This window comes from Odontesthes bonariensis, chromosome 1, assembly GCF_027942865.1.
Source record: "Odontesthes bonariensis isolate fOdoBon6 chromosome 1, fOdoBon6.hap1, whole genome shotgun sequence".
In the NCBI taxonomy this organism is placed as follows: Eukaryota; Metazoa; Chordata; class Actinopteri; order Atheriniformes; family Atherinopsidae; genus Odontesthes; species Odontesthes bonariensis.
In genome coordinates, this window is record NC_134506.1 from 29,534,074 (window position 1) to 29,555,260 (window position 21,187).

The 21,187-nt window shown below is 41.4% G+C and overlaps 20 non-coding genes across 20 annotated transcripts; all 20 read left to right on the forward strand.

Moving 5' to 3' along the window:
- Positions 1–115: 115 nt before the first annotated feature.
- trnaf-gaa (transfer RNA phenylalanine (anticodon GAA)) lies at positions 116–188 on the forward strand. The gene has a single exon. It is a non-coding gene; the product is annotated as a tRNA-Phe (tRNA).
- A 687-nt stretch (positions 189–875) lies between these two features.
- trnaf-gaa (transfer RNA phenylalanine (anticodon GAA)) lies at positions 876–948 on the forward strand. Its single transcript has one exon. It is a non-coding gene; the product is annotated as a tRNA-Phe (tRNA).
- An 849-nt stretch (positions 949–1,797) lies between these two features.
- On the forward strand, positions 1,798–1,870 carry trnaf-gaa (transfer RNA phenylalanine (anticodon GAA)). The gene has a single exon. It is a non-coding gene; the product is annotated as a tRNA-Phe (tRNA).
- A 758-nt stretch (positions 1,871–2,628) lies between these two features.
- Positions 2,629–2,701, forward strand: trnaf-gaa (transfer RNA phenylalanine (anticodon GAA)). The gene has a single exon. It is a non-coding gene; the product is annotated as a tRNA-Phe (tRNA).
- A 1,499-nt stretch (positions 2,702–4,200) lies between these two features.
- trnaf-gaa (transfer RNA phenylalanine (anticodon GAA)) lies at positions 4,201–4,273 on the forward strand. Its single transcript has one exon. It is a non-coding gene; the product is annotated as a tRNA-Phe (tRNA).
- A 1,152-nt stretch (positions 4,274–5,425) lies between these two features.
- Positions 5,426–5,498, forward strand: trnaf-gaa (transfer RNA phenylalanine (anticodon GAA)). Its single transcript has one exon. It is a non-coding gene; the product is annotated as a tRNA-Phe (tRNA).
- Positions 5,499–7,790: 2,292 nt separating this feature from the next.
- Positions 7,791–7,863, forward strand: trnaf-gaa (transfer RNA phenylalanine (anticodon GAA)). Its single transcript has one exon. It is a non-coding gene; the product is annotated as a tRNA-Phe (tRNA).
- Positions 7,864–9,037: 1,174 nt separating this feature from the next.
- Positions 9,038–9,110, forward strand: trnaf-gaa (transfer RNA phenylalanine (anticodon GAA)). Its single transcript has one exon. It is a non-coding gene; the product is annotated as a tRNA-Phe (tRNA).
- Positions 9,111–10,979: 1,869 nt separating this feature from the next.
- On the forward strand, positions 10,980–11,052 carry trnaf-gaa (transfer RNA phenylalanine (anticodon GAA)). The gene has a single exon. It is a non-coding gene; the product is annotated as a tRNA-Phe (tRNA).
- Positions 11,053–12,226: 1,174 nt separating this feature from the next.
- Positions 12,227–12,299, forward strand: trnaf-gaa (transfer RNA phenylalanine (anticodon GAA)). Its single transcript has one exon. It is a non-coding gene; the product is annotated as a tRNA-Phe (tRNA).
- Positions 12,300–13,148: 849 nt separating this feature from the next.
- trnaf-gaa (transfer RNA phenylalanine (anticodon GAA)) lies at positions 13,149–13,221 on the forward strand. Its single transcript has one exon. It is a non-coding gene; the product is annotated as a tRNA-Phe (tRNA).
- A 320-nt stretch (positions 13,222–13,541) lies between these two features.
- Positions 13,542–13,614, forward strand: trnaf-gaa (transfer RNA phenylalanine (anticodon GAA)). Its single transcript has one exon. It is a non-coding gene; the product is annotated as a tRNA-Phe (tRNA).
- Positions 13,615–14,002: 388 nt separating this feature from the next.
- On the forward strand, positions 14,003–14,075 carry trnaf-gaa (transfer RNA phenylalanine (anticodon GAA)). Its single transcript has one exon. It is a non-coding gene; the product is annotated as a tRNA-Phe (tRNA).
- A 320-nt stretch (positions 14,076–14,395) lies between these two features.
- trnaf-gaa (transfer RNA phenylalanine (anticodon GAA)) lies at positions 14,396–14,468 on the forward strand. The gene has a single exon. It is a non-coding gene; the product is annotated as a tRNA-Phe (tRNA).
- Positions 14,469–15,226: 758 nt separating this feature from the next.
- Positions 15,227–15,299, forward strand: trnaf-gaa (transfer RNA phenylalanine (anticodon GAA)). The gene has a single exon. It is a non-coding gene; the product is annotated as a tRNA-Phe (tRNA).
- Positions 15,300–16,406: 1,107 nt separating this feature from the next.
- trnaf-gaa (transfer RNA phenylalanine (anticodon GAA)) lies at positions 16,407–16,479 on the forward strand. The gene has a single exon. It is a non-coding gene; the product is annotated as a tRNA-Phe (tRNA).
- Positions 16,480–17,653: 1,174 nt separating this feature from the next.
- Positions 17,654–17,726, forward strand: trnaf-gaa (transfer RNA phenylalanine (anticodon GAA)). The gene has a single exon. It is a non-coding gene; the product is annotated as a tRNA-Phe (tRNA).
- Positions 17,727–18,439: 713 nt separating this feature from the next.
- Positions 18,440–18,512, forward strand: trnaf-gaa (transfer RNA phenylalanine (anticodon GAA)). Its single transcript has one exon. It is a non-coding gene; the product is annotated as a tRNA-Phe (tRNA).
- A 1,151-nt stretch (positions 18,513–19,663) lies between these two features.
- Positions 19,664–19,736, forward strand: trnaf-gaa (transfer RNA phenylalanine (anticodon GAA)). The gene has a single exon. It is a non-coding gene; the product is annotated as a tRNA-Phe (tRNA).
- A 1,107-nt stretch (positions 19,737–20,843) lies between these two features.
- Positions 20,844–20,916, forward strand: trnaf-gaa (transfer RNA phenylalanine (anticodon GAA)). The gene has a single exon. It is a non-coding gene; the product is annotated as a tRNA-Phe (tRNA).
- The last annotated feature ends 271 nt before the right edge of the window (positions 20,917–21,187 follow it).

A 21,187-nucleotide genomic window follows, 5' to 3' on the forward strand; every position in this document is an offset into this window, starting at 1 on the left:
CAATTATTGCGTTTTTGTGGTCTTTATCTGGCTCCCCAGCTTTGTCATCTACGCTCCACGGAGCGAGTTCCTGGTTTTACTTTCCAAATGAAAACGGCCATTTTAGCCCCGTGTAGCCGAAATAGCTCAGTTGGGAGAGCGTCAGACTGAAGATCTGAAGGTCCCTGGTTCAATCCCGGGTTTCGGCAAAGACTACTATGAATTGTGGATGTTTGTCAAGAGGGAACAACAGTCTATGTTAGGAAAGTGAACTGCTAAAAACAAGTTATCTCAAAAAACCTAGATCAATGAAAACACACGAGACTGGTAGGAAAGTGAATTGGTAAAAAGGAATTATCTCCAAAAACCTAGATTGAAAACACAAGAGGCTTCTTCCTCAGCTACAACAATCAATTATTGAGCTTTTTTGGCCTTTATCTGGCTCCCCGGCTTTGTCGGCTATGCTCCACGGAGCGAGTTCCTGGTTTTACTTTCCAAATGAAAACGGCCATTTTAGCCCCGTGTAGCCGAAATAGCTCAGTTGGGAGAGCGTCAGACTGAAGATCTGAAGGTCCCTGGTTCAATCCCGGGTCTCGGCAAAGACTACTATGAATTGTGGATGTTTGTCAAAAGGGAACAACAGCCCATGTTAGGTCAGTGAAAAAACCTAGATTAATGAAGACTCACGAGACTGGTAGGAAAGTGAATTGGTAAAAAGGAATTATCTCAAAAAACCTGGATTAATGAAAACACACGAGGCTTCTTCCTCAGCTACAACAGTCAATTATTGCGTTTTTGTGGCCTTTATCTGGCTCCCCAGCTTTGTCGTCTACGCTCCATGGAGCGAGTTCCTGGTTTTACTTTCCAAATGAAAACGGCCATTTTAGCCCCGTGTAGCCGAAATAGCTCAGTTGGGAGAGCGTCAGACTGAAGATCTGAAGGTCCCTGGTTCAATCCCGGGTTTCGGCAAAGACTACTATTAATTGTGGATGTTTGTCAAAAGGGAACAACAGCCTATGTTAGGAAAGTGAACTGGTAAAAAAGAATTATCTCAAAAAACCTAGATTAATGAAAACACACAAGACTGGTAGGAAAGTGAATTGGTAAAAAGGAATTATCTCAAAAAACCTAGATTAATGAAAACACACAAGACTGGTAGGAAAGTGAACTGCTAAAAAAGAATTATCTCAAAAAACCTAGAGTAATGAAAACACACGAGACTGGTAGGAAAGTGAATTGGTAAAAAGGAATTATCTCAAAAAACCTGGATTAATGAAAACACACGAGGCTTCATCCTCAGCTACAACAATCAATTATTGTGTTTTTGTGGCCTTTATCTGGCTCCCCAGCTTTGTCGTCTACGCTCCACGGAGCGAGTTCCTGGTTTTACTTTCCAAATGAAAACGGCCATTTTAGCCCTTTGTAGCCGAAATAGCTCAGTTGGGAGAGCGTCAGACTGAAGATCTGAAGGTTCCTGGTTCAATCCTGGGTTTCGGCAGAGACTACTATGAATTTTGGATGTTTGTCAAAAGGCAACAACAGCCCATGTTAGGAAAGTGAACTGCTAAAAAGGAGTTATCTCAAAAAACCTGGATTAATGAAAACACACGAGACTGGTAGGAAAGTGAATTGGTAAAAAGGAATTATCTCAAAAAACCTGGATCAATGAAAACACACAAGGCTTCTTCCTCAGCTACAACAATCAATTATTGTGTTTTTGTGGCCTTTATCTGGCTCCCCAGCTTTGTCATCTACGCTCCACGGAGCGAGTTCCTGGTTTTACTTTCCAAATGAAAACGGCCATTTTAGCCCCGTGTAGCCGAAATAGCTCAGTTGGGAGAGCGTCAGACTGAAGATCTGAAGGTCCCTGGTTCAATCCCGGGTTTCGGCAAAGACTACTATTAATTGTGGATGTTTGTCAAAAGGGAACAACAGCCTATGTTAGGAAAGTGAACTGGTAAAAAAGAATTATCTCAAAAAACCTAGATTAATGAAAACACACAAGACTGGTAGGAAAGTGAACTGCTAAAAAAGAATTATCTCAAAAAACCTAGAGTAATGAAAACACACGAGACTGGTAGGAAAGTGAATTGGTAAAAAGGAATTATCTCAAAAAACCTGGATTAATAAAAACACACGAGGCTTCTTCCTCAGCTACAACAGTCAATTATTGCGTTTTTGTGGCCTTTATCTGGCTCCCCAGCTTTGTCGTCTACGCTCCACGGAGCAAGTTCCTGGTTTTACTTTCCAAATGAAAGCTGCCATTTTAGCCCTTTGTAGCCAAAATAGCTCAGTTGGGAGAGCGTCAGACTGAAGATATGAAGGTCCCTGATTCAATCCCGGGTTTCAGCAAAGACTACTATGAATTGTGGATGTTTGTCAAAAGGGAACAACAGCCCATGTTAGGTAAGTGAAAAAACCTAGATTAATGAAGACACACGAGACTGGTAGGAAAGTGAATTGGTAAAAAGGAATTATCTCAAAAAACCTGGATTAATGAAAACACACGAGGCTTCTTCCTCAGCTACAACAGTCAATTATTGCGTTTTTGTGGCCTTTATCTGGCTCCCCAGCTTTGTCGTCTACGCTCCATGGAGCGAGTTCCTGGTTTTACTTTCCAAATGAAAACGGCCATTTTAGCCCCGTGTAGCCGAAATAGCTCAGTTGGGAGAGCGTCAGACTGAAGATCTGAAGGTCCCTGGTTCAATCCCGGGTTTCGGCAAAGACTACTATTAATTGTGGATGTTTGTCAAAAGGGAACAACAGCCTATGTTAGGAAAGTGAACTGGTAAAAAAGAATTATCTCAAAAAACCTAGATTAATGAAAACACACAAGACTGGTAGGAAAGTCAACTGCTAAAAAAGAATTATCTCAAAAAACCTAGAGTAATGAAAACACACGAGACTGGTAGGAAAGTGAATTGGTAAAAAGGAATTATCTCAAAAAACCTGGATTAATGAAAACACACGAGGCTTCATCCTCAGCTATAACAATCAATTATTGTGTTTTTGTGGCCTTTATCTGGCTCCCCAGCTTTGTCGTCTACGCTCCACGGAGCGAGTTCCTGGTTTTACTTTCCAAATGAAAACGGCCATTTTAGCCCTTTGTAGCCGAAATAGCTCAGTTGGGAGAGCGTCAGACTGAAGATCTGAAGGTTCCTGGTTCAATCCTGGGTTTCGGCAGAGACTACTATGAATTTTGGATGTTTGTCAAAAGGCAACAACAGCCCATGTTAGGAAAGTGAACTGCTAAAAAGGAGTTATCTCAAAAAACCTGGATTAATGAAAACACACGAGACTGGTAGGAAAGTGAATTGGTAAAAAGGAATTATCTCAAAAAACCTGGATCAATGAAAACACACAAGGCTTCTTCCTCAGCTACAACAATCAATTATTGTGTTTTTGTGGCCTTTATCTGGCTCCCCAGCTTTGTCGTCTACGCTCCACGGAGCGAGTTCCTGGTTTTACTTTCCAAATGAAAACGGCCATTTTAGCCCCTTGTAGCTGAAATAGCTCAGTTGGGAGAGCGTCAGACTGAAGATCTGAAGGACCCTGGTTCAATCCCGGGTTTCGGCAAAGACTACTATCAATTGTGGATGTTTGTCAAGAGGGAACAACAGTCTATGTTAGGAAAGTGAACTGCTAAAAAGGAGTTATCTCAAAAAACCTAGATTAATGAAAACACACAAGGCTTCTTCCTCAGCTACAACAGTCAATTATTGCATTTTTGTGGCCTTTATCTGGCTCCCCAGCTTTGTCGTCTACGCTCCACGGAGCGAGTTCCTGGTTTTACTTTCCAAATGAAAACGGCCATTTTAGCCCCTTGTAGCTGAAATAGCTCAGTTGGGAGAGCGTCAGACTGAAGATCTGAAGGTCCCTGGTTCAATCCCGGGTTTCGGCAAAGACTACTATTAATTGTGGATGTTTGTCAAAAGGGAACAACAGTCTATGTTAGGAAAGTGAACTGCTAAAAAGGAGTTATCTCAAAAAACCTGGATTAATGAAAACACACGAGACTGGTAGGAAAGTGAATTGGTAAAAAGGAATTATCTCAAAAAACCTGGATTAATGAAAACACACGAGGCTTCTTCCTCAGCTAGAACAATCAATTATTGCGTTTTTGTGGTCTTTATCTGGCTCCCCAGCTTTGTCATCTACGCTCCACGGAGCGAGTTCCTGGTTTTACTTTCCAAATGAAAACGGCCATTTTAGCCCCGTGTAGCCGAAATAGCTCAGTTGGGAGAGCGTCAGACTGAAGATCTGAAGGTCCCTGGTTCAATCCCGGGTTTCGGCAAAGACTACTATGAATTGTGGATGTTTGTCAAGCGGGAACAACAGTCTATGTTAGGAAAGTGAACTGCTAAAAAGGAGTTATCTCAAAAAACCTGGATTAATGAAAACACACGAGACTGGTAGGAAAGTGAATTGGTAAAAAGGAATTATCTCAAAAAACCTGGATCAATGAAAACACACAAGGCTTCTTCCTCAGCTACAACAGTCAATTATTGCATTTTTGTGGCCTTTATCTGGCTCCCCAGCTTTGTCGTCTACGCTCCACGGAGCAAGTTCCTGGTTTTACTTTCCAAATGAAAACGGCCATTTTAGCCCTTTGTAGCTGAAATAGCTCAGTTGGGAGAGCGTCAGACTGAAGATCTGAAGGTCCCTGGTTCAATCCTGGGTTTCGGCAAAGACTACTATTAATTGTGGATGTTTGTCAAAAGGGAACAACAGCCTATGTTAGGAAAGTGAACTGGTAAAAAAAGAATTATCTCAAAAAACCTAGATTAATGAAAACACACAAGACTGGTAGGAAAGTGAACTGCTAAAAAAGAATTATCTCAAAAAACCTAGAGTAATGAAAACACACGAGACTGGTAGGAAAGTGAATTGGTAAAAAGGAATTATCTCAAAAAACCTGGATTAATAAAAACACACGAGGCTTCTTCCTCAGCTACAACAATCAATTATTGCGTTTTTGTGGCCTTTATCTGGCTCCCCAGCTTTGTCGTCTACGCTCCACGGAGCAAGTTCCTGGTTTTACTTTCCAAATGAAAGCTGCCATTTTAGCCCTTTGTAGCTGAAATAGCTCAGTTGGGAGAGCGTCAGACTGAAGATATGAAGGTCCCTGATTCAATCCCGGGTTTCAGCAAAGACTACTATGAATTGTGGATGTTTGTCAAAAGGGAACAACAGCCCATGTTAGGTAAGTGAAAAAACCTAGATTAATGAAGACACACGAGACTGGTAGGAAAGTGAATTGGTAAAAAGGAATTATCTCAAAAAACCTGGATTAATGAAAACACATGAGGCTTCTTCCTCAGCTAGAACAATCAATTATTGCGTTTTTGTGGTCTTTATCTGGCTCCCCAGCTTTGTCGTCTACGCTCCACGGAGCGAGTTCCTGGTTTTACTTTCCAAATGAAAACGGCCATTTTAGCCCTTTGTAGCCGAAATAGCTCAGTTGGGAGAGCGTCAGACTGAAGATCTGAAGGTCCCTGGTTCAATCCCGGGTTTCGGCAAAGACTACTATGAATTGTGGATGTTTGTCAAGCGGGAACAACAGTCTATGTTAGGAAAGTGAACTGCTAAAAAGGAGTTATCTCAAAAAACCTGGATTAATGAAAACACACGAGACTGGTAGGAAAGTGAATTGGTAAAAAGGAATTATCTCAAAAAACCTGGATCAATGAAAACACACAAGGCTTCTTCCTCAGCTACAACAGTCAATTATTGCATTTTTGTGGCCTTTATCTGGCTCCCCAGCTTTGTCGTCTACGCTCCACGGAGCAAGTTCCTGGTTTTACTTTCCAAATGAAAACGGCCATTTTAGCCCTTTGTAGCTGAAATAGCTCAGTTGGAGTTGAAGTTGAAGGTCCCTGGTTCAATCCCGGGTTTCGGCAAAGACTACTATGAATTGTGGATGTTTGTCAAGAGGGAACAACAGTCTATTTTAGGAAAGTGAACTGCTAAAAACAAGTTATCTCAAAAAACCTAGATCAATGAAAACACACGAGACTGGTAGGAAAGTGAATTGGTAAAAAGGAATTATCTCCAAAAACCTGGATTAATGAAAACACACGAGGCTTCTTCCTCAGCTACATTGATTGTTCTAGCTGAGGAAGAAGCCTCATGTGTTTTCATTAATCCAGGTTTTTTGAGATAATTCCTTTTTACCAATTCACTTTCCTACCAGTCTCGTGTGTCTTCATTAATCTAGGTTTTTTCACTTACCTAACATGGGCTGTTGTTCCCTTTTGACAAACATCCACAATTCATAGTAGTCTTTGCTGAAACCCGGGATTGAATCAGGGACCTTCATATCTTCAGTCTGACGCTCTCCCAACTGAGCTATTTCAGCTACAAAGGGCTAAAATGGCAGCTTTCATTTGGAAAGTGAACTGCTAAAAAAGAATTATCTCAAAAAACCTAGAGTAATGAAAACACACGAGACTGGTAGGAAAGTGAATTGGTAAAAAGGAATTATCTCAAAAAACCTGGATTAATAAAAACACACGAGGCTTCTTCCTCAGCTACAACAATCAATTATTGTGTTTTTGTGGCCTTTATCTGGCTCCCCAGCTTTGTCGTCTACGCTCCACGGAGCGAGTTCCTGGTTTTACTTTCCAAATGAAAACGGCCATTTTAGCCCCTTGTAGCTGAAATAGCTCAGTTGGGAGAGCGTCAGACTGAAGATCTGAAGGACCCTGGTTCAATCCCGGGTTTCGGCAAAGACTACTATCAATTGTGGATGTTTGTCAAGAGGGAACAACAGTCTATGTTAGGAAAGTGAACTGCTAAAAAGGAGTTATCTCAAAAAACCTAGATTAATGAAAACACACAAGGCTTCTTCCTCAGCTACAACAATCAATTATTGTGTTTTTGTGGCCTTTATCTGGCTCCCCAGCTTTGTCGTCTACGCTCCACGGAGCAAGTTCCTGGTTTTACTTTCCAAATGAAAACGGCCATTTTAGCCCTTTGTAGCTTAAATAGCTCAGTTGGGAGAGCGTCAGACTGAAGATCTGAAGGTCCCTGGTTCAATCCCGGGTTTCGGCAAAGACTACTATTAATTGTGGATGTTTGTCAAAAGGGAACAACAGCCTATGTTAGGAAAGTGAACTGGTAAAAAAGAATTATCTCAAAAAACCTAGATTAATGAAAACACACAAGACTGGTAGGAAAGTGAATTGGTAAAAAAGAATTATCTCAAAAAACCTAGAGTAATGAAAACACACGAGACTGGTAGGAAAGTGAATTGGTAAAAAGGAATTATCTCAAAAAACCTGGATTAATAAAAACACACGAGGCTTCTTCCTCAGCTACAACAGTCAATTATTGCGTTTTTGTGGCCTTTATCTGGCTCCCCAGCTTTGTCGTCTACGCTCCACGGAGCGAGTTCCTGGTTTTACTTTCCAAATGAAAGCTGCCATTTTAGCCCTTTGTAGCCAAAATAGCTCAGTTGGGAGAGCGTCAGACTGAAGATATGAAGGTCCCTGATTCAATCCCGGGTTTCAGCAAAGACTACTATGAATTGTGGATGTTTGTCAAAAGGGAACAACAGCCCATGTTAGGTAAGTGAAAAAACCTAGATTAATGAAGACACATGAGACTGGTAGGAAAGTGAATTGGTAAAAAGGAATTATCTCAAAAAACCTGGATTAATGAAAACACACGAGGCTTCTTCCTCAGCTAGAACAATCAATTATTGCGTTTTTGTGGTCTTTATCTGGCTCCCCAGCTTTGTCGTCTACGCTCCACGGAGCGAGTTCCTGGTTTTACTTTCCAAATGAAAACGGCCATTTTAGCCCCGTGTAGCCGAAATAGCTCAGTTGGGAGAGCGTCAGACTGAAGATCTGAAGGTCCCTGGTTCAATCCCGGGTTTCGGCAAAGACTACTATGAATTGTGGATGTTTGTCAAGAGGGAACAACAGTCTATGTTAGGAAAGTGAACTGCTAAAAAGGAATTATCTCAAAAAACCTGGATTAATAAAAACACACGAGGCTTCTTCCTCAGCTACAACAGTCAATTATTGCGTTTTTGTGGCCTTTATCTGGCTCCCCAGCTTTGTCGTCTACGCTCCACGGAGCAAGTTCCTGGTTTTACTTTCCAAATGAAAGCTGCCATTTTAGCCCTTTGTAGCCAAAATAGCTCAGTTGGGAGAGCGTCAGACTGAAGATCTGAAGGTCCCTGGTTCAATCCCGGGTTTCGGCAAAGACTACTATGAATTGTGGATGTTTGTCAAGAGGGAACAACAGTCTATGTTAGGAAAGTGAACTGCTAAAAACAAGTTATCTCAAAAAACCTAGATTAATGAAAACACACAAGACTGGTAGGAAAGTGAACTGCTAAAAAAGAATTATCTCAAAAAACCTAGAGTAATGAAAACACACGAGACTGGTAGGAAAGTGAATTGGTAAAAAGGAATTATCTCAAAAAACCTAGAGTAATGAAAACACACGAGACTGGTAGGAAAGTGAATTGGTAAAAAGGAATTATCTCAAAAAACCTGGATTAATAAAAACACACGAGGCTTCTTCCTCAGCTACAACAGTCAATTATTGCGTTTTTGTGGCCTTTATCTGGCTCCCCAGCTTTGTCGTCTACGCTCCACGGAGCAAGTTCCTGGTTTTACTTTCCAAATGAAAGCTGCCATTTTAGCCCTTTGTAGCCAAAATAGCTCAGTTGGGAGAGCGTCAGACTGAAGATATGAAGGTCCCTGATTCAATCCCAGGTTTCGGCAAAGACTACTATGAATTGTGGATGTTTGTCAAGAGGGAACAACAGTCTATGTTAGGAAAGTGAACTGCTAAAAAGGAGTTATCTCAAAAAACCTGGATTAATGAAAACACACGAGACTGGTAGGAAAGTGAATTGGTAAAAAGGAATTATCTCAAAAAACCTGGATCAATGAAAACACACAAGGCTTCTTCCTCAGCTACAACAATCAATTATTGTGTTTTTGTGGCCTTTATCTGGCTCCCCAGCTTTGTCGTCTACGCTCCACGGAGCGAGTTCCTGGTTTTACTTTCCACATGAAAACGGCCATTTTAGCCCTTTGTAGCCGAAATAGCTCAGTTGGGAGAGCGTCAGACTGAAGATCTGAAGGTCCCTGGTTCAATCCCGGGTTTCGGCAAAGACTACTATGAATTGTGGATGTTTGTCAAGAGGGAACAACAGTCTATTTTAGGAAAGTGAACTGCTAAAAACAAGTTATCTCAAAAAACCTAGATCAATTAAAACACACGAGACTGGTAGGAAAGTGAATTGGTAAAAAGGAATTATCTCCAAAAACCTGGATTAATGAAAACACACGAGGCTTCTTCCTCAGCTACAACAATCAATTATTGTGTTTTTGTGGCCTTTATCTGGCTCCCCAGCTTTGTCGTCTACGCTCCACGGAGCGAGTTCCTGGTTTTACTTTCCAAATGAAAACGGCCATTTTAGCCCCGTGTAGCCGAAATAGCTCAGTTGGGAGAGCGTCAGACTGAAGATCTGAAGGTCCCTGGTTCAATCCTGGGTTTCGGCAGAGACTACTATGAATTTTGGATGTTTGTCAAAAGGCAACAACAGCCCATGTTAGGAAAGTGAACTGCTAAAAAGGAGTTATCTCAAAAAACCTGGATTAATGAAAACACACGAGACTGGTAGGAAAGTGAATTGGTAAAAAGGAATTATCTCAAAAAACCTGGATCAATGAAAACACACAAGGCTTCTTCCTCAGGTACAACAATCAATTATTGTGTTTTTGTGGCCTTTATCTGGCTCCCCAGCTTTGTCGTCTACGCTCCACGGAGCGAGTTCCTGGTTTTACTTTCCAAATGAAAACGGCCATTTTAGCCCCTTGTAGCTGAAATAGCTCAGTTGGGAGAGCGTCAGACTGAAGATCTGAAGGACCCTGGTTCAATCCCGGGTTTCGGCAAAGACTACTATCAATTGTGGATGTTTGTCAAGAGAGAACAACAGTCTATGTTAGGAAAGTGAACTGCTAAAAAGGAGTTATCTCAAAAAACCTAGATTAATGAAAACACACAAGGCTTCTTCCTCAGCTACAACAATCAATTATTGTGTTTTTGTGGCCTTTATCTGGCTCCCCAGCTTTGTCGTCTACGCTCCACGGAGCAAGTTCCTGGTTTTACTTTCCAAATGAAAACGGCCATTTTAGCCCTTTGTAGCTTAAATAGCTCAGTTGGGAGAGCGTCAGACTGAAGATCTGAAGGTCCCTGGTTCAATCCCGGGTTTCGGCAAAGACTACTATTAATTGTGGATGTTTGTCAAAAGGGAACAACAGCCTATGTTAGGAAAGTGAACTGGTAAAAAAGAATTATCTCAAAAAACCTAGATTAATGAAAACACACAAGACTGGTAGGAAAGTGAATTGGTAAAAAAGAATTATCTCAAAAAACCTAGAGTAATGAAAACACACGAGACTGGTAGGAAAGTGAATTGGTAAAAAGGAATTATCTCAAAAAACCTGGATTAATAAAAACACACGAGGCTTCTTCCTCAGCTACAACAGTCAATTATTGCGTTTTTGTGGCCTTTATCTGGCTCCCCAGCTTTGTCGTCTACGCTCCACGGAGCGAGTTCCTGGTTTTACTTTCCAAATGAAAGCTGCCATTTTAGCCCTTTGTAGCCAAAATAGCTCAGTTGGGAGAGCGTCAGACTGAAGATATGAAGGTCCCTGATTCAATCCCGGGTTTCAGCAAAGACTACTATGAATTGTGGATGTTTGTCAAAAGGGAACAACAGCCCATGTTAGGTAAGTGAAAAAACCTAGATTAATGAAGACACATGAGACTGGTAGGAAAGTGAATTGGTAAAAAGGAATTATCTCAAAAAACCTGGATTAATGAAAACACACGAGGCTTCTTCCTCAGCTAGAACAATCAATTATTGCGTTTTTGTGGTCTTTATCTGGCTCCCCAGCTTTGTCTTCTACGCTCCACGGAGCGAGTTCCTGGTTTTACTTTCCAAATGAAAACGGCCATTTTAGCCCCGTGTAGCCGAAATAGCTCAGTTGGGAGAGCGTCAGACTGAAGATCTGAAGGTCCCTGGTTCAATCCCGGGTTTCGGCAAAGACTACTATGAATTGTGGATGTTTGTCAAGAGGGAACAACAGTCTATGTTAGGAAAGTGAACTGCTAAAAAGGAATTATCTCAAAAAACCTGGATTAATAAAAACACACGAGGCTTCTTCCTCAGCTACAACAGTCAATTATTGCGTTTTTGTGGCCTTTATCTGGCTCCCCAGCTTTGTCGTCTACGCTCCACGGAGCAAGTTCCTGGTTTTACTTTCCAAATGAAAGCTGCCATTTTAGCCCTTTGTAGCCAAAATAGCTCAGTTGGGAGAGCGTCAGACTGAAGATCTGAAGGTCCCTGGTTCAATCCCGGGTTTCGGCAAAGACTACTATGAATTGTGGATGTTTGTCAAGAGGGAACAACAGTCTATGTTAGGAAAGTGAACTGCTAAAAACAAGTTATCTCAAAAAACCTAGATTAATGAAAACACACAAGACTGGTAGGAAAGTGAACTGCTAAAAAAGAATTATCTCAAAAAACCTAGAGTAATGAAAACACACGAGACTGGTAGGAAAGTGAATTGGTAAAAAGGAATTATCTCAAAAAACCTAGAGTAATGAAAACACACGAGACTGGTAGGAAAGTGAATTGGTAAAAAGGAATTATCTCAAAAAACCTGGATTAATAAAAACACACGAGGCTTCTTCCTCAGCTACAACAGTCAATTATTGCGTTTTTGTGGCCTTTATCTGGCTCCCCAGCTTTGTCGTCTACGCTCCACGGAGCAAGTTCCTGGTTTTACTTTCCAAATGAAAGCTGCCATTTTAGCCCTTTGTAGCCAAAATAGCTCAGTTGGGAGAGCGTCAGACTGAAGATATGAAGGTCCCTGATTCAATCCCAGGTTTCGGCAAAGACTACTATGAATTGTGGATGTTTGTCAAGAGGGAACAACAGTCTATGTTAGGAAAGTGAACTGCTAAAAAGGAGTTATCTCAAAAAACCTGGATTAATGAAAACACACGAGACTGGTAGGAAAGTGAATTGGTAAAAAGGAATTATCTCAAAAAACCTGGATCAATGAAAACACACAAGGCTTCTTCCTCAGCTACAACAATCAATTATTGTGTTTTTGTGGCCTTTATCTGGCTCCCCAGCTTTGTCGTCTACGCTCCACGGAGCGAGTTCCTGGTTTTACTTTCCACATGAAAACGGCCATTTTAGCCCTTTGTAGCCGAAATAGCTCAGTTGGGAGAGCGTCAGACTGAAGATCTGAAGGTCCCTGGTTCAATCCCGGGTTTCGGCAAAGACTACTATGAATTGTGGATGTTTGTCAAGAGGGAACAACAGTCTATTTTAGGAAAGTGAACTGCTAAAAACAAGTTATCTCAAAAAACCTAGATCAATGAAAACACACAAGACTGGTAGGAAAGTGAACTGCTAAAAAAGAATTATCTCAAAAAACCTAGAGTAATGAAAACACACGAGACTGGTAGGAAAGTGAATTGGTAAAAAGGAATTATCTCAAAAAACCTAGAGTAATGAAAACACACGAGACTGGTAGGAAAGTGAATTGGTAAAAAGGAATTATCTCAAAAAACCTGGATTAATAAAAACACACGAGGCTTCTTCCTCAGCTACAACAGTCAATTATTGCGTTTTTGTGGCCTTTATCTGGCTCCCCAGCTTTGTCGTCTACGCTCCACGGAGCAAGTTCCTGGTTTTACTTTCCAAATGAAAGCTGCCATTTTAGCCCTTTGTAGCCAAAATAGCTCAGTTGGGAGAGCGTCAGACTGAAGATATGAAGGTCCCTGATTCAATCCCAGGTTTCGGCAAAGACTACTATGAATTGTGGATGTTTGTCAAGAGGGAACAACAGTCTATGTTAGGAACGTGAACTGCTAAAAAGGAGTTATCTCAAAAAACCTGGATTAATGAAAACACACGAGACTGGTAGGAAAGTGAATTGGTAAAAAGGAATTATCTCAAAAAACCTGGATCAATGAAAACACACAAGGCTTCTTCCTCAGCTACAACAATCAATTATTGTGTTTTTGTGGCCTTTATCTGGCTCCCCAGCTTTGTCGTCTACGCTCCACGGAGCGAGTTCCTGGTTTTACTTTCCACATGAAAACGGCCATTTTAGCCCTTTGTAGCCGAAATAGCTCAGTTGGGAGAGCGTCAGACTGAAGATCTGAAGGTCCCTGGTTCAATCCCGGGTTTCGGCAAAGACTACTATGAATTGTGGATGTTTGTCAAGAGGGAACAACAGTCTATTTTAGGAAAGTGAACTGCTAAAAACAAGTTATCTCAAAAAACCTAGATCAATGAAAACACACGAGACTGGTAGGAAAGTGAATTGGTAAAAAGGAATTATCTCCAAAAACCTGGATTAATGAAAACACACGAGGCTTCTTCCTCAGCTACAACAATCAATTATTGTGTTTTTGTGGCCTTTATCTGGCTCCCCAGCTTTGTCGTCTACGCTCCACGGAGCGAGTTCCTGGTTTTACTTTCCAAATGAAAACGGCCATTTTAGCCCCGTGTAGCCGAAATAGCTCAGTTGGGAGAGCGTCAGACTGAAGATCTGAAGGTCCCTGGTTCAATCCCGGGTTTCGGCAAAGACTACTATTAATTGTGGATGTTTGTCAAAAGGGAACAACAGCCTATGTTAGGAAAGTGAACTGGTAAAAAAGAATTATCTCAAAAAACCTAGATTAATGAAAACACACAAGACTGGTAGGAAAGTGAACTGCTAAAAAAGAATTATCTCAAAAAACCTAGAGTAATGAAAACACACGAGACTGGTAGGAAAGTGAATTGGTAAAAAGGAATTATCTCAAAAAACCTGGATTAATAAAAACACACGAGGCTTCTTCCTCAGCTAGAACAATCAATTATTGCGTTTTTGTGGTCTTTATCTGGCTCCCCAGCTTTGTCGTCTACGCTCCACGGAGCGAGTTCCTGGTTTTACTTTCCAAATGAAAACGGCCATTTTAGCCCCGTGTAGCCGAAATAGCTCAGTTGGGAGAGCGTCAGACTGAAGATCTGAAGGTCCCTGGTTCAATCCCGGGTTTCGGCAAAGACTACTATGAATTGTGGATGTTTGTCAAGAGGGAACAACAGTCTATGTTAGGAAAGTGAACTGCTAAAAACAAGTTATCTCAAAAAACCTAGATCAATGAAAACACACGAGACTGGTAGGAAAGTGAATTGGTAAAAAGGAATTATCTCAAAAAACCTGGATCAATGAAAACACACAAGGCTTCTTCCTCAGCTACAACAATCAATTATTGTGTTTTTGTGGCCTTTATCTGGCTCCCCGGCTTTGTCGTCTACGCTCCACGGAGCGAGTTCCTGGTTTTACTTTCCAAATGAAAACGGCCATTTTAGCCCTTTGTAGCCGAAATAGCTCAGTTGGGAGAGCGTCAGACTGAAGATCTGAAGGTCCCTGGTTCAATCCCGGGTTTCGGCAAAGACTACTATGAATTGTGGATGTTTGTCAAGAGGGAACAACAGTCTATGTTAGGAAAGTGAACTGCTAAAAACAAGTTATCTCAAAAAACCTAGATTAATGAAAACACACAAGACTGGTAGGAAAGTGAATTGGTAAAAAAGAATTATCTCAAAAAACCTAGAGTAATGAAGACACACGAGACTGGTAGGAAAGTGAATTGGTAAAAAGGAATTATCTCAAAAAACCTGGATTAATAAAAACACACGAGGCTTCTTCCTCAGCTACAACAGTCAATTATTGCGTTTTTGTGGCCTTTATCTGGCTCCCCAGCTTTGTCGTCTACGCTCCACGGAGCAAGTTCCTGGTTTTACTTTCCAAATGAAAGCTGCCATTTTAGCCCTTTGTAGCCAAAATAGCTCAGTTGGGAGAGCGTCAGACTGAAGATATGAAGGTCCCTGATTCAATCCCGGGTTTCAGCAAAGACTACTATGAATTGTGGATGTTTGTCAAAAGGGAACAACAGCCCATGTTAGGTAAGTGAAAAAACCTAGATTAATGAAGACACACGAGACTGGTAGGAAAGTGAATTGGTAAAAAGGAATTATCTCAAAAAACCTGGATTAATGAAAACACACGAGGCTTCTTCCTCAGCTAGAACAATCAATTATTGCGTTTTTGTGGTCTTTATCTGGCTCCCCAGCTTTGTCGTCTATGCTCCACGGAGCGAGTTCCTGGTTTTACTTTCCAAATGAAAACGGCCATTTTAGCCCCGTGTAGCCGAAATAGCTCAGTTGGGAGAGCGTCAGACTGAAGATCTGAAGGTCCCTGGTTCAATCCCGGGTTTCGGCAAAGACTACTATGAATTGTGGATGTTTGTCAAGAGGGAACAACAGTCTATGTTAGGAAAGTGAACTGCTAAAAACAAGTTATCTCAAAAAACCTAGATCAATGAAAACACACGAGACTGGTAGGAAAGTGAATTGGTAAAAAGGAATTATCTCCAAAAACCTGGATTAATGAAAACACACGAGGCTTCTTCCTCAGCTACAACAATCAATTATTGTGTTTTTGTGGCCTTTATCTGGCTCCCCAGCTTTGTCGTCTACGCTCCACGGAGCGAGTTCCTGGTTTTACTTTCCAAATGAAAACGGCCATTTTAGCCCTTTGTAGCCGAAATAGCTCAGTTGGGAGAGCGTCAGACTGAAGATCTGAAGGTCCCTGATTCAATCCCAGGTTTCGGCAAAGACTACTATCAATTGTGGATGTTTGTCAAAAGGGAACAACAGCCCATGTTAGGAAAGTGAACTGCTCAAAAAGAAGTTATCTCAAAAAACCTAGATTAATGAAAACACACAAGGCTTCTTCCTCAGCTACAACAGTCAATTATTGCGTTTTTGTGGCCTTTATCTGGCTCCCCAGCTTTGTCGTCTACGCTCCACGGAGCGAGTTCCTGGTTTTACTTTCCAAATGAAAACGGCCATTTTAGCCCCGTGTAGCCGAAATAGCTCAGTTGGGAGAGCGTCAGACTGAAGATCTGAAGGTCCCTGGTTCAATCCTGGGTTTCGGCAGAGACTACTATGAATTTTGGATGTTTGTCAAGAGGGAACAACAGCCTATGTTAGGAAAGTGAACTGGTAAAAAAGAATTATCTCAAAAAACCTAGATTAATGAAAACACACAAGACTGGTAGGAAAGTGAACTGCTAAAAAAGAATTATCTCAAAAAACCTAGAGTAATGAAAACACACGAGACTGGTAGGAAAGTGAATTGGTAAAAAGGAATTATCTCAAAAAACCTGGATTAATAAAAACACACGAGGCTTCTTCCTCAGCTAGAACAATCAATTATTGCGTTTTTGTGGTCTTTATCTGGCTCCCCAGCTTTGTCGTCTACGCTCCACGGAGCGAGTTCCTGGTTTTACTTTCCAAATGAAAACGGCCATTTTAGCCCCGTGTAGCCGAAATAGCTCAGTTGGGAGAGCGTCAGACTGAAGATCTGAAGGTCCCTGGTTCAATCCCGGGTTTCGGCAAAGACTACTATGAATTGTGGATGTTTGTCAAGAGGGAACAACAGTCTATGTTAGGAAAGTGAACTGCTAAAAACAAGTTATCTCAAAAAACCTAGATCAATGAAAACACACGAGACTGGTAGGAAAGTGAATTGGTAAAAAGGAATTATCTCCAAAAACCTGGATTAATGAAAACACACAAGGCTTCTTCCTCAGCTACAACAATCAATTATTGTGTTTTTGTGGCCTTTATCTGGCTCCCCGGCTTTGTCGTCTACGCTCCACGGAGCGAGTTCCTGGTTTTACTTTCCAAATGAAAACGGCCATTTTAGCCCCGTGTAGCCGAAATAGCTCAGTTGGGAGAGCGTCAGACTGAAGATCTGAAGGTCCGTGGTTCAATCCCGGGTTTTGGCAACGACTACTATGAATTGTGGATGTTTGTCAAAAGGGAACAACAGTCTATGTTAGGAAAGTGAACTGCTAAAAACAAGTTATCTCAAAAAACCTACATCAATGAAAACACACGAGACTGGTAGGAAAGTGAATTGGTAAAAAGGAATTATCTCCAAAAACCTGGATTAATGAAAACACACGAGGCTTCTTCCTCAGCTAGAAATATCAATTATTGCGTTTTTGTGGCCTTTATCTGGCTCCCCAGCTTTGTCGTCTACGCTCCACGGAGCGAGTTCCTGGTTTTACTTTCCAAATGAAAACGGCCATTTTAGCCCCGTGTAGCCGAAATAGCTCAGTTGGGAGAGCGTCAGACTGAAGATCTGAAGGTCCCTGGTTCAATCCTGGGTTTCGGCAGAGACTACTATGAATTTTGGATGTTTGTCAAGAGGGAACAACAGCCTATGTTAGGAAAGTGAACTGGTAAAAAAGAATTATCTCAAAAAACCTAGATTAATGAAAACACACAAGACTGGTAGGAAAGTGAACTGCTAAAAAAGAATTATCTCAAAAAACCTAGAGTAATGAAAACACACGAGACTGGTAGGAAAGTGAATTGGTAAAAAGGAATTATCTCAAAAAACCTGGATTAATAAAAACACACGAGGCTTCTTCCTCAGCTAGAACAATCAATTATTGCGTTTTTGTGGTCTTTATCTGGCTCCCCAGCTTTGTCGTCTACGCTCCACGGAGCGAGTTCCTGGTTTTACTTTCCAAATGAAAACGGCCATTTTAGCCCCGTGTAGCCGAAATAGCTCAGTTGGGAGAGCGTCAGACTGAAGATCTGAAGGTCCCTGGTTCAATCCCGGGTTTCGGCAAAGACTACTATGAATTGTGGATGTTTGTCAAGAGGGAACAACAGTCTATGTTAGGAAAGTGAACTGCTAAAAACAAGTTATCTCAAAAAACCGAGATCAATGAAAACACACGAGACTGGTAGGAAAGTGAATTGGTAAAAAGGAATTATCTCAAAAAACCTGGATTAATGAAAACACACGAGGCTTCTTCCTCAGCTACAACAATCAATTATTGTGTTTTTGTGGCCTTTATCTGGCTCCCCAGCTTTGTCGTCTACGCTCCACGGAGCGAGTTCCTGGTTTTACTTTCCAAATGAAAACGGCCATTTTAGCCCTTTGTAGCCGAAATAGCTCAGTTGGGAGAGCATCAGACTGAAGATCTGAAGGTCCCTGGTTCAATCCTGGGTTTCGGCAGAGACTACTATGAATTGTGGATGTTTGTCAAAAGGGAACAACAGTCTATGTTAGGAAAGTGAACTGCTAAAAACAAGTTATCTCAAAAAACCTACATCAATGAAAACACACGAGACTGGTAGGAAAGTGAATTGGTAAAAAGGAATTATCTCCAAAAACCTGGATTAATAAAAACACACGAGGCTTCTTCCTCAGCTAGAACAATCAATTATTGCGTTTTTGTGGTCTTTATCTGGCTCCCCAGCTTTGTCGTCTACGCTCCACGGAGCGAGTTCCTGGTTTTACTTTCCAAATGAAAACGGCCATTTTAGCCCCGTGTAGCCGAAATAGCTCAGTTGGGAGAGCGTCAGACTGAAGATCTGAAGGTCCCTGGTTCAATCCCGGGTTTCGGCAAAGACTACTATGAATTGTGGATGTTTGTCAAGAGGGAACAACAGTCTATGTTAGGAAAGTGAACTGCTAAAAACAAGTTATCTCAAAAAACCTAGATCAATGAAAACACACGAGACTGGTAGGAAAGTGAATTGGTAAAAAGGAATTATCTCCAAAAACCTGGATCAATGAAAACACACAAGGCTTCTTCCTCAGCTACAACAATCAATTATTGTGTTTTTGTGGCCTTTATCTGGCTCCCCAGCTTTGTCGTCTACGCTCCACGGAGCGAGTTCCTGGTTTTACTTTCCAAATGAAAACGGCCATTTTAGCCCCGTGTAGCCGAAATAGCTCAGTTGGGAGAGCGTCAGACTGAAGATCTGAAGGTCCGTGGTTCAATCCCGGGTTTCGGCAAAGACTACTATTAATTGTGGATGTTTGTCAAAAGGGAACAACAGCCTATGTTAGGAAAGTGAACTGGTAAAAAAGAATTATCTCAAAAAACCTAGATTAATGAAAACACACAAGACTGGTAGGAAAGTGAATTGGTAAAAAAGAATTATCTCAAAAAACCTAGAGTAATGAAGACACACGAGACTGGTAGGAAAGTGAATTGGTAAAAAGGAATTATCTCAAAAAACCTGGATTAATAAAAACACACGAGGCTTCTTCCTCAGCTACAACAGTCAATTATTGCGTTTTTGTGGCCTTTATCTGGCTCCCCAGCTTTGTCGTCTACGCTCCACGGAGCAAGTTCCTGGTTTTACTTTCCAAATGAAAGCTGCCATTTTAGCCCTTTGTAGCCAAAATAGCTCAGTTGGGAGAGCGTCAGACTGAAGATATGAAGGTCCCTGATTCAATCCCGGGTTTCAGCAAAGACTACTATGAATTGTGGATGTTTGTCAAAAGGGAACAACAGCCCATGTTAGGTAAGTGAAAAAACCTAGATTAATAAAGACACACGAGACTGGAAAGAAAGTGAATTGGTAAAAAGGAATTATCTCAAAAAACCTGGATTAATGAAAACACACAAGGCTTCTTCCTCAGCTAGAACAATCAATTATTGCGTTTTTGTGGTCTTTATCTGGCTCCCCAGCTTTGTCGTCTACGCTCCACGGAGCGAGTTCCTGGTTTTACTTTCCAAATGAAAACGGCCATTTTAGCCCCGTGTAGCCGAAATAGCTCAGTTGGGAGAGCGTCAGACTGAAGATCTGAAGGTCCCTGGTTCAATCCCGGGTTTCGGCAAAGACTACTATGAATTGTGGATGTTTGTCAAGAGGGAACAACAGTCTATGTTAGGAAAGTGAACTGCTAAAAACAAGTTATCTCAAAAAACCTAGATCAATGAAAACACACGAGACTGGTAGGAAAGTGAATTGGTAAAAAGGAATTATCTCCAAAAACCTGGATTAATGAAAACACACGAGGCTTCTTCCTCAGCTACAACAATCAATTATTGTGTTTTTGTGGCCTTTATCTGGCTCCCCAGCTTTGTCGTCTACGCTCCACGGAGCGAGTTCCTGGTTTTACTTTCCAAATGAAAACGGCCATTTTAGCCCTTTGTAGCCGAAATAGCTCAGTTGGGAGAGCGTCAGACTGAAGATCTGAAGGTCCTTGATTCAATCCCAGGTTTCGGCAAAGACTACTATCAATTGTGGATGTTTGTCAAAAGGGAACAACAGCCCATGTTAGGAAAGTGAACTGCTCAAAAAGAAGTTATCTCAAAAAACCTAGATTAATGAAAACACACAAGGCTTCTTCCTCAGCTACAACAGTCAATTATTGCGTTTTTGTGGCCTTTATCTGGCTCCCCAGCTTTGTCGTCTACGCTCCACGGAGCGAGTTCCTGGTTTTACTTTCCAAATGAAAACGGCCATTTTAGCCCCGTGTAGCCGAAATAGCTCAGTTGGGAGAGCGTCAGACTGAAGATCTGAAGGTCCCTGGTTCAATCCTGGGTTTCGGCAGAGACTACTATGAATTTTGGATGTTTGTCAAGAGGGAACAACAGCCTATGTTAGGAAAGTGAACTGGTAAAAAAGAATTATCTCAAAAAACCTAGATTAATGAAAACACACAAGACTGGTAGGAAAGTGAACTGCTAAAAAAGAATTATCTCAAAAAACCTAGAGTAATGAAAACACACGAGACTGGTAGGAAAGTGAATTGGTAAAAAGGAATTATCTCAAAAAACCTGGATTAATAAAAACACACGAGGCTTCTTCCTCAGCTAGAACAATCAATTATTGCGTTTTTGTGGTCTTTATCTGGCTCCCCAGCTTTGTCGTCTACGCTCCACGGAGCGAGTTCCTGGTTTTACTTTCCAAATGAAAACGGCCATTTTAGCCCCGTGTAGCCGAAATAGCTCAGTTGGGAGAGCGTCAGACTGAAGATCTGAAGGTCCCTGGTTCAATCCCGGGTTTCGGCAAAGACTACTATGAATTGTGGATGTTTGTCAAGAGGGAACAACAGTCTATGTTAGGAAAGTGAACTGCTAAAAACAAGTTATCTCAAAAAACCTAGATCAATGAAAACACACGAGACTGGTAGGAAAGTGAATTGGTAAAAAGGAATTATCTCCAAAAACCTGGATTAATGAAAACACACAAGGCTTCTTCCTCAGCTACAACAATCAATTATTGTGTTTTTGTGGTCTTTATCTGGCTCCCCGGCTTTGTCGTCTACGCTCCACGGAGCGA